We start from the raw sequence: 12,421 nt of genomic DNA on the forward strand, positions 1-12,421 counted from the left end.
GTCCCAGGCGGAATTGCGCCTAACATTTGAGAGTAGATTTGATTTCTATAGTTTCTACAAATTGGCATAATAACAAAGGATCACAAGTTCTTCAAGTGAATACCTTTGCGCGAATCGAGTCCGCCTGTACGTTTAGGGATGGTTTGAGTTTTCTTATAAAGAGCATCTCCTTAATTAGGCAATCAAATTTGTTAGAACCTTAGTGAGCACGTGAAATTGTTCAGAAAGAAAAGGTGGTACGTCCGAGTTATGTTCGCTAAGATAACGTTTAAAAATTGACGACGATTTCTCTTTGTGTTTAACATACTTTGTTTAATTTTTCTTTAAGAGTTTAATATAATCTTTTAAGTTTAAACTAACCATACCACATTAATCAGCTATTGCAGTTGAGCGATAGATCTGTGACAACTCGCCTTTAAGCCATAGTCCCTTGTGATGAAGAGTTACGAAACTAACTTTGATAAGTTCTCAAACTGATTTATTTAGGGCACAACTTTTCCGGTTTGGTCTGTTTCTTGAAGAACGACATTTGAACTGTCTATTTAAAAAAAAATACATTCATGCTATTAAATAATTAATTCAAAATAGCAGATGGCTCCGGTTCCTTCCTTTAGAATAAATGAGGCCATAGTGACGTCAATGCTAATGATAAAGCTTACCAACGTTAGTCAACTTCCTGACTTTATCAGACACTTTACTATTTTAAAGTATTTTTCGTTTTATGTCTATTTTTTGGGGAAAAAAGATGAAATTTGGGTTTGAATAATGACGCCACATTTCGTCTTTGTGTCAATCAAATTATACATAAACGTCAGAAACGATGAGTGCATTAATTTTATTCCGAGTATAATTTTGGTAGCCGTATCATGTCTCAGAAAGCATAGAGAAAAGCCCAGTCTGATAAGGTTAAAAAATACATGAAAAATACTTTAAAATTTCTATTTTTCTATCATTTTGATTCTACAGTGTTGAACCTCTCTTAATTCAACGGCCACCTTGGGGACGGAATAAAGTGGCCATCGTACAGAGGTGGCCGTTGTGAAGAGGTTGAAACAAAAGTGAATGTATGGACTGTCCGCGAAAGAAAAAACGGTTTGTTGTAGAGAGCTGGCCGTTAGTGCCGGAGGTTCGATTGTATTCTCTCCTTATTACTGCGCATGCCCATAGTTCTCAGGAAACAGTATACGAGGTAAGATGGGTAACGAGAACTTTCGTTCTGCGATCGAGATGTACAGAACCTATGTTATGTACAAAATTAAACTTAAGTCGCGACCAAAACTTGAGAATACAATATCCGCTTGAGCTTTACATTATAATTCGACATACATGTATATCGATGTCAAGCCCGGGGATACGATTGAGGATTTCGGTGCGTTTTTATACCAGCTGACTTTGAAAATGCTGTCGAAACTTCAACTTTTGACAGCATTGAACTTGATGATATACCGGAAGATAAGAAAGATAAGCTGACTGATGGTGATACAAAAAAGGAAATTTAAAAGCACAATGGCCTTGTTGTTCATATGAAAGTGAATTTGATCTGTTTCCTTAGCTATTCTTTAAGGAACTCTGGAACTCCTGGTCATAGATATGAGGAAGAATGTTGCATGAATCCCTCGTACTTGGATTATTTATAACTATTTATCGTACCTTTTCTCTAAAACTGTCTGAGAACGTAACAAACTAAACAAAACTATATATATAGGGCTGTATTTTGACAACAAAAAGTATCTGAAATATATCAACTTCACCAGAGAGTATTTAATCTTTCGATCGGGGATCAAACCTAAGCATATTACAAGTCTATACTGGTTTAAGCTGTGCTAAAACGAATTCTTCCTTTAACCTCTAAACTGAATCAACAATCATAGGTTTCGCATCCTTGGCATAAGTATTAATACATTCATTTAGTTGCACCAAAAAATAGTTCGCAATGAAAATGTATAAGTACGGGTAATGTGCATTAGCTCAGTCAGTGTGATGTAACACAGGCTTCGGTGACACCGCTAATCCTGCTTATCAGTTTAGGTGACCTCGCTAGCTGAAGTATGCAAGTACTAATTTGATGGTCAGAAGCAAAGGTTGGTTTTGCAAATGATTCTTCCACTTTTTAGTGTAGCTGACAATGGTTGGAACTGCGCTGTTTGAAGTGTGTGGTGGCATCTTTACGGGCCTTACGCGGGGTGTAGCTGAACATTTCATAAACACTAACGAAGAAAGCCTGTGCCTTTCAGAGTCCCTTCTTGTTTACAATGCTTTGGAAAGCACTGGCTTGGAATGGAATCACCGTCCTGTTGACGAATGCATTTACGAGGAGTACAGAGACAGAGAGGTTACAATTTCTAGGCATTTTACTTGGAGAAAAGTTCAACCGAAAGTTTTAAACGCGCTTTTGCCGGACGACGGTGAAGTTACAACTGAGCAAACGAATGATAAAAGAACAACTTGGAAGTTGTTCAGACCATCCCTTAAAGGAACATTACGGAAATCCGTTTGCTTTGGGTTTTTGATTTCTTTCTTAAGTGCATTCATAATTGGATCGATTTGTATCCTCGTCTATTATATAAACTATCAGACTGTTTTAGTTTGTCTGACTCGGCACAATCAGACGGCTGTCCCCATCAAAATCCAATGGTCTAAGACCATATCTGAAGTGATGATAGTAGCGATTACCTACTTTTGGTTTACCTTAAGTACCCTTTTTTACTTCCGGCCCTATCAAATTGAGGGTATTAAAGGGAGTCTCTTTTTGATTTCATTCCAGTTTTACGTTCTCAATTCCGTCCTTCAGTTAATTATGCAAGGGTGTGGCATATATATCTCAGTGTGGACACCACTACTTAAAATCCCGGATAATGCTTTTTTAACATTTTGTGTCTGCGCACAAACTTGGATAATCGCGAAACATTTTTCCACAGGAAATCGAACAAAGAAAACAAATATTTCCATTTTGTTGATAGCTGGTTTTGCCTTGCCTCTCGTTGTGGGCTTACTTGTCGCTAACTTAGTTTACCCAGCTTACAACCAACAGGGACAAACTGGTAAAATTCTTATCGCAACATTCACTCCTCTCATCTTTGCTATTTTCAAGGTAATTTCTCGTTTTTCAGTTCAGCGATTGTGGAGAATCAGTCATCCAGGAAGAACATTTGTATACCTTGCACCGGTGTATTATGGGTCAGCTGTAATAGCAAGAGTTTTGCAAGTAGATCTAAAAGATGTTAAAACAGTCGCCTTGATTGGAATAATTCATGGACTTGCAGAAGTTATAGAGCGAAGTACTGTAATTTTAATAGATTATCTCTATCATAAGATTGCTCAAAGAAAAAGAGTTACCTGGCAACGCTTTCGTACTCCACGTCGAGAAAGGCTCGCAACCGACATCGCTATAATGAGTATGCTGTATGAGGCAAGTGCACTTACCTCTGTGAACGGGTTTATACACCTGCATGAATATTTCTACACTGACAACGAAACGTGTCAAATAATACAGTCGTTCGTGATCACCACAGCAGTCCCACTGACAATTGAGTGGTTTTTCTCTGGAATGTCAATTGCTATTGAGACGCATTATCAAAATCGACCCATCTTTGCAGTGTGGCGAAAACAGTGGAAGCGACACCTTGTTGTGGCCATAATAAACGCCTTGCCCATTACTATCTGGAGTAGCACAAGTTTGTTGATAGTTATAGAGAAACGTTTTGTAGACTTAAAAGACTATTGCGAACTGCCATTCAGTCATCTGTAGTTTGAACAACGAAGCGATTTTGACCCTTGGTGGAGTCACTAGTCCCTGAATAAGAGTATTATTATTGGGTTATAGAAATTGTATAAATGTGATTTGATGCCACTGACGTCAACTTTGATTTCTATCTGTTGTTCAGTTAATTTACTCTCACAGGTGACATTATATCACAATATCATTCTCCTCTAAAGTGCGTGTGTCAGTTCTATCATGCAGTAAGATGCCTGCGTAGAAAACATACTTGAACCTACGGGATGAGCTCCTCCTGCAAACATTAAAGATGTAGGCTGAAGCAACAAGAATGTAAAATGTCTGCCGGGACTCCTCTCCCCTCCTTTCTATATCCACTCTATCCCTTTGAGGGGTCTAGATGTGTGGGCGCACGCTCCAAATTACTGCTAATACGGAAGACATAAAAGGTTTTCTACCCTCTATAAAAAAGGGATCAGCGCGCAATCAAAAGAATTATTAACTAGTTGACAGCAAACATCTAAAAGGCACATAAACTCGAAGGTCAGTGCATCTAAAGCCCGGGAGCCCTATTTTATTTAACAGCCGTCAATTGACCTCCATTTGGGTTGTTGTTCATTTTATGGTTGTGTTCACACGGCATTGGATAATTTTGATCGGCTAAAAAATTTGACCAGAAACTTTGTTCACACTGAAGAGCGTTTTCACATGACGTCACGGTGGCCATATTGGTAGAGCAAATCATGAATATAAAAGACAGAAATGTCACAAAAAGAAAAGAAAAAGTATTCTAATAAAAGTTAGTTTCAAAGACCTACTCAAAACAAAACCAACCTTTTAGTATTTTAGCCTGAGCCATGCCAGAAATAACAATCCCTAGCCAACTGATATTCTAACCTCGTGTGAATCACCTAACAATATTTCTAAAGTGGAACCCCCACCCGGGGTGGGTACTCCGACCCATAAATCTCTACCGGTGTGAGGCTGATCCTCTTTGACTCTGTAACGGGAGGACAAAGATGAATGAATGCATGACCTGTTCTAATCAAAATGTGCACATGTAATGAATTTCCTAGGGAAAACCCACCCCTTCTAGAGAAAAATAATAGCAAATGATGATTAGTATACCCAGAGTGGGCCTTCTCCATACATTTCACCATAACTAAGGTACAAAATCGGACAGTAAACTAACAACGATACATAAATCTGCTAATTCGACCTTTCCTGATAAAAAAGAGAAGAAGGCACGTTAAAGTGCGATATTTACCAGGGATGTTCTTTAATAGTCTAAAACATAGAAGAGTGAAAGGGAGGTTGAGAAAAAATAAATAAATAAATAAAAACGTTGAGCACCCATACATAAACAACCTTCTTAGGTGTTGTTCATGGCACAATTATTCACCATTGCACTAAAGTTCATGAGACATGAATGTCCATGGGCGTCGTTTGAAGACATATCGTAATGTATTTAGTTAATTATAACATTGGAGTGCTTGCTGTTTCACAGTCTCTTCCACTATTTTAGTTAACTTAATATAGATGTTCATTAAAAGAGTAAGTTGCTCTGCGGGTACCAACAGAAGTTCTCAGGGTGGCCACATTGTTCAATTCACCATTAGACCACAAGGCATCCACTTAACTTGCAATTAGGGACTGCAATTCAACAACCAGCAGCAAAAGTAAATCAACTCATTTATAGCCAAGAATTTTCCTTCGTTTGTCATGTTTGATCCAATACGTTTGAGTCAAAAAGTAAATTGATACTGTTTAGTTTTGCAAATTAAATCGCACTTCGAAGCCATAGTAGATCCTTTTTGATCATGAAGAATACAAGCCTCTGTACTTGTTTAATCCTTTGCTTGAATTTCATTCTACTTTTCTTTTAGTGCAACACTCCTAACTAGGAAGGCGTGTTAAACTTGAGGATTAATTCAGGAACTTTTATCGTCTTCCGCAAAGTTCAATTGCGACGAAGATGGCAAAACCACACATGCAATTTCTATTTACTAGGGCAGCACTATATTTAGATGTTCTCGTGTTTTGGACCAATCGGAGTTTAACAGGTTTATACTTGACGTCACTGACTTATAAAAATATGTGATTCATTTTTTCTACTGTGTTACCACATGAAATCCGTTAATAGCTGCAAGCCTTTTGACCAATCACCTCCCTCAAAGAGAGACTGTGGATGAAATAAGTAAAATGAAATAATGTGCTCCGGTCCCTACTTTACAAAGAATTACTGAACTTGATACACCATGCTTACCCGACACTAAATTAAGTATTTCAAAGAACCAGATAACCCTAATCTGACAGAATGAAAGTATAGAGCGTTTTCACTCATGTGACCAGCATCTAGGCAAATTTACTCGCCTGGTACGTCCTCCAAGGGTGTGGTATTTATTTCCTAGTCTGGAACTGCTATCTAAAATTTCTAAAAATGCTTTGCTTCTCTAAAAATGCTTTTAAGATCATTGGCTCCAATCCCCCGACTAATTCTTCATAATCAGCTGGCACTTACCATATTTGGAAGATTTTACGTGCTTGCATAGCCTGATATAAACACTCGAGGGGTTAATTGGGAGAATTCAAGACAGTAATGCATAACTGTCGATATTGGTATCCAGAATTAAGTATCTGAAATCCGGAATGCATGACGGGGAATTCAGAATCCAAGACTGTCTTGGATTACCTTGCATGAGTCGAGCTACCGCAGACTAAATATGGGTCGAGTTTACTTAATATTTACTCAGCTATTTAGTTATTAATTATAAATACTGGCGGACAATGAACAATTTTCATCTTAGTTGCGTAAGTAATAACGTATGAGCAATTATTAGATGAAATGAGTATGAGTGACGTGCACACACGTATGCCGAACGCCAGTCCGATTTTTTAAAGATGAAATATTTTAAATATCATAACTATCTATGGACAAAACCATGCAAACATGGCTAGTGCACTGGGCTATTTATTTCCCTTACTTAAAAATGGTCATTAAAAGGAACACGATTAAGTGATAGCGTTTGAACTTCCTGAATCAAAGAGAGTCGTCTTTTACTTTCGTAGGTTTTGGACATCCTGTAAGAACTTTTTTAACTTATACAAATCAAATTTTTTATGATGTATTTTTAGTTTTTATATGATGTATATAGTTTTCTTTTGCTTTTGTTTATAGTTTCTAGGTATCTTAGATGTAACGCGCATTTGATCATATTCGAATGTTAATTTGCACGCTATAAGCAATAAATATTATTAAATATTATTAAAACATTTTTTTAGAGGAAATGGAGAAATAAAACGGAAGATCTTCACTTTCAATTGTTGATAGTTTCTTGTGCTGCGCCGCTCGTTATGGGAATTGCTGTTGCTAACCTCATCTATCCAGCTTACAAAAAACAGGAACAAACCGAGAAAATTCTCATCGCAACATTCACTCCTCTCACCTTTGTTATTCTGAAGGAAATTTGTCGTTTTTTAGTGCGAGAATAAGTCATCCAGGTAGAAAATTTGTATACCTCGTACCGCTGTCAGCTGTAATGACGAGGCTTTTGCAAGTAGATCTCGTTAGTGTAAAATCAGTCGCCTTTATTGGAATTATTCATGGACTTGCGGAGGTTATGGAGCGAAGTACTGTAGTTTGATAGATTATCTATATCATATAACATACAACAGCCGTGACGGCAGTTACCTGGGAGTGATTTCGCACTTCACGTCGTCACGTGAATGAATATTTTTACACCGACAACAAAGCGTCTTCAAATACTACAGTCGTTCGTGATCACCACAGCAGTCCCACTGATAACTGAGTGGTTTTTCTCTGGAATGTCAACTGCTATTGAGACGCACCATCAGAATCGACCCGTCTTCGCTGTTTGGAGAAACCAGTGGAAACGGCATCTCATTGTGGCGATAATAAACGCCTTGCTCATTGCTGTCTGGAGTAGCACGAGTTTACTGATAGCTATTCAAAGTCAATAGGCCAGTTGCACTAAGAGGTCACGTGACCAATGCTTCCTTTAAACGATGAGTTGGAATCTTGCTGATGCCAAAAATTGACAGAGCACATAAAAATTATTTTACACCTGAAATTTGAGGGGAAATGCATTCAAGGGAGATATTTTATGGCACTTTGATTTTTCAACAAAACGGTATGGTTTGTATTGGCCGCCATGTTGGAGGGCATACTCTTGCCCTTCAACATGGCGGCCAAAACTACTTTTTGCTTCTATCTTGTTAAACGTTTGATAGTTATGTTCAGATGTGCTGTAAACGTTACCACATCATCTTTTCAACATTTCCCTTGAACTTTAAGTGCAAAATTTGTGTTCTGAAAGATCTAATTCCTAATTTTAAAAATCACATTTTGGTCACAAAACCAGCTACGAACTTACTTATTTGCGGGTTAGACAAACCAAATCACTATTATTTTGTTTAAGATATTACCCACTAATCGTTTTTCGAAGGCAAAATCATATAACTTTCATTTTCATAAAACGATGTCACATGACCTCTTAGTGCAAATGGCCTATTTGACGGCATAAAGAACTATTGCGAAATGCCATTCTCTCTATGTAGCTCATTCAATCATTTGACCCTTGAGCGAGTCAAACGTAACTCTGTAAATCAGGTGGACTTGAAAGTTTGCCCATCAATGTATAGTTTCAGTCATAAGACTCAGCAATCTACAAGATGGATTCCTCTACGACTTTCTCATTGTTTTCAACGTCGTCTTCGGCTCCAAACGGAGTGTTGGGTTGGAGTCGATGGTCATCAGCCCTGAATTCCTTTAGTCAGAGTCCTGGGTGCGAATCATCGAGCAACTAGTACCTCTTAATTAAGAAACATTTCCATTATCTTAATTTCCACCCCGATAAATGGAAAAAGACAGTGAGTTGGTAATGACAGCATCATAAAAATAAGCTCATGTGGAAGAATTTTATCCCACTCAAACGATAGCCTGAGAAAAGATTTGGCGACACCACTACTGGTTTCCCCACGAGATGATGTCTGAGGAACGACTGCTGAAGTTCCATGCTGATGTGGGCTTCTGATTGGTGGTACCGGGAGGGTAATTTGCTTCAACCAATCAGAAGCACTTCCCGGATCGCTTAATTTCTGCAGTCCTTTTTCAGACGGCTTTTTGCGGGGTGAACCAGTGGTGGCGTCTTCATAGTTATAAATGTGGCACTTTTAATGAAATTTAAGCAAAGGATTAAAAAGCTGTAGGGGTATGTATTCTTCACGATCAAAAAGGATCGCCTGTGTCTTCGAGGAACAATTTAATACACATCAGTACAAAACTGAAACAGAATCGATTAGATTCCTTCTTTACATCAGAGAGTTAATTTTACCGAAGCTGCTTTGTTGAGTTGTAGTCACTATTTGCAAGTTAAGTGGATACTTGTCCACTTGTGGTCTAGCCTTATCGAACCTGAATGTGGCCACCTGAGAACTACTGTTGGTACCCGTAGAGCAATGGGGTTAAGAAAACAATCGGTTCCTTTGATGATCATCTGTTTACAGATATCGATAACAGCGTGAAAGAGGCTCTTTTACGTAAAAAGCAGTTCAAACATGAATACAAACATTTAAAACAATTAAATTCTAGTAAATATTAGCCTATAACAATAGCCCCGGTGTGGGGGGCGTGGGGGGGGGGGGGGGGTACTCCGGATTTCAAGTAACGGGGATGCTCAAATGGGGGCAACAATCAAAACCCAAAAGAATCCCTAGGGCAATCAAAACCCCCCCAAAAAATCCCTGGGGCTTCCAACAAAACCCCCAAAAATCCATGGACCAAAAATTAACCCACAAAAAATCCCATGCCGTACTTCCGAGCCTTAAAATTTTCCAGAAAACATTAAAATATGGTGTAAAACGTTGTACTTTATTTAGAACTACGCGGGCGGAATGAGCGGGCACTACCAAAAATCTTCAAATTGTTTTGAATACCCCCAAAAAATCCCTACTTAAATCCAGCAACCGCTACCCAAAAAAATACTTGCCCTATTTTCCTTGCCAAAAAAATCCCAGAATCGAAAATTTCAAACCCAAAATATCCTTCAATCATCCCCGTCACTTGAAAACCGAAGTACCCGACCACCCCCGCCGCCCACTCCTCCCCTGGGAACAAAGGTCCTTTGCATTTTAGTCCCGGTTTAGTGTATTGAAGACTAACGATATCGTGGAACAAGTCCTGAAGAGGCTGTTAAAATGCGAATGCACAACATGATACTTCATTCAGCTTTTGAAAATGTCCTTTCCATCCCCGGATGGCTTTAATAATTAACTTGTTGGCGACTCTTAATAACATCCCTAGCAAATTTCGCACCATGTCTCTTTAACACTTGTACCACCATCGGCAGATTCATTTTTTCTTTTCTCGTGTAGTTGTTGATATTCTCATTGATATACTCACCGTTTTGTCCCCAAAATAGTCAAGTCAAAGTGCACTTTTCCTTAACCTTTGAACAAACCCTCGTGATGTTACACCTTCCCCTTTATCGTACTCTGCTCTCGATTTTTGACCCTTTCCCTCAAACAGAGGGAGCCGGCAATCAACGTTACCCTGACGTAGCCTGCGATTTTCGCATATTTCTGTTACCAGTTCTTTGATTGTTAATTTTTAGAAATGTAAGACGGCTAGATTGATGCTTTAAATATAACGAACCGCAGATGCATTTTTAACGAAATTAATGACATTCCTCACCTCAGTTACTGGAAAATTTATGGAGGGGGACCCATCCGGTCTCTGACACTCTCGCACACTCTGAGTCAGATACCAAACAGAATTTGATACTAAACTTTCTCTGGAACAGGGTGGATTTTTCCTAGAACAATCACTGAGCACTTTGGAACAGAGTCACAAAAATTCACTTTTGGCTCAACACAGGCTCAAAGTCAGCTCAAAAAACAGTGGCATACTTGAAGCAAATTTTAAAAGAGTTTTTCACCCTAGGTATCACAGGGTTCCACGTTTTATTCCAGCTATAAACTTTTACATTCGTTTCTTACATCGTAAGAATAACTAGCATAGCCCTGATAAGCTGGAATTTTGTTTATTAGGAAATATAGCTCTTCCTTTAGTATATAGTTATATACTGTGGATAATTCTCTTAATATCTCAGGTTTATGCATGGAAGGAATACCTATGTACCGTTGGTCTGTCTTATTGTCCATAATCGACTACTGATAAAATACAGAGTTTAATTCATAGCTGAGAAACTGCCGATGGAAACGTTTTCATATGACTTATGAAATCGCAACATTTCAATTCGGTTGCACTATTGCTCAGCATTTAATTTGTCCTAGTTTCAAAGCGATGCATAATCAGTTTCAACGATATGTGCATCAGCCAATTGAAAGAAATTTTCTGAGCATAGTAAAATACAGTTCCCTCTACTTCTACTGAGTGTATTACGAGTGTGGGGGCAGAAAAGAATTATGTACTGATTTGACATTGGTAATTCAAGCGATAAAGAGGCGTGTACCAAGCTCTTTCCAGCCTCTCTCTAGAGCTCATGTAAAAGGGAGTCAGCAAATTCCTGTTGAGACTTCGCTGACATATTTGCATGTCATTTTCCCAAAATTAATGGCTCTCAAACGTAGAAAAAATAAAGATCAATTAAATGTAAAAATCAAATATAAAATGTCTGATAATTGAAAAAAAATAATTTTGTGAATTGATTTTAGTGATAGAATGGGAATTTGGGTCGGTATACTGGAGGTCTTGAAAATCCACCCGCTTGAACTAAAAGCCTTTCCAACATGCAGCTATTGCGTTGCGATTCAGTTAGCGGGCCATTTATGTTTTCGCGTTTTGCTTTCTTTTTCAAGAAGTTACCCAAGCATTTACTGCTATCATATAAACAATTACAAGTCTCCTTTTTTCACGTTCAATGTGTTTGTTTAACTTTTTTCAAAAACAAGGAAAGAAATAGATAAGTAGCGTTATATTTCATAGAAAAGTATTCATGGCGTAGGACAAAGTTCGCTGTTTAATTACAATAAAAGTAATGTATGTCAAAACGGTGTCATTTCGCTGGACCCGAAGAGCAGTTGGTGTCAACAGTGTTTGTATTTCTTGTCGCCGCTGTTCACAAACCTGCTTGGTTTTATCAAAACGGCAACCATGGAAGTACTGAACCGTGGTAACGGTCTGTTTCCAAGAGTGCCCGTGTCTTGAAAGTTCTTGCTCTTTTATAATTAACAACGAGGACTTTTGCTCTTTCGTACTCGACACTAGAAATTACCTGATATTTTGTCTCATGAAATGGTACATCTCTGGCGGATCTGATGCCACAGTGTTTGAGGAGAGTGGTCTAAACACTGACTTCAACTGAATTGAAAACTCGACACCACTGAAAGGTGCGTGGAAGCGAAATGACAAGTACTGGCCATGAGAGGCGCTAGGAATGTCACTAATGGTTTGTAATACTAAATGTCTCTCAGGCCACAAGTTTTTGATTTATCGGAACTTCTTTTAGACCCTGTCGAGTTCCAGATTTAAGAAATATCACCAAGTACTAGTTTTTTGTTGAACTAGTGATTTCATCCATAAAGACGGTACGAATGAGTAGAAACAATTTAAAAAATTTCGACCACTACCCCGTCATTACTAGAATATTATTTATTTTGCTGTCAGATCTGATCACAATATTTATTCTTGGTGATGAGTACTTTCCTTACCGAGCAGCATTTGGG

Source organism: Porites lutea, chromosome 4, assembly GCF_958299795.1.
Source record: "Porites lutea chromosome 4, jaPorLute2.1, whole genome shotgun sequence".
In the NCBI taxonomy this organism is placed as follows: Eukaryota; Metazoa; Cnidaria; class Anthozoa; order Scleractinia; family Poritidae; genus Porites; species Porites lutea.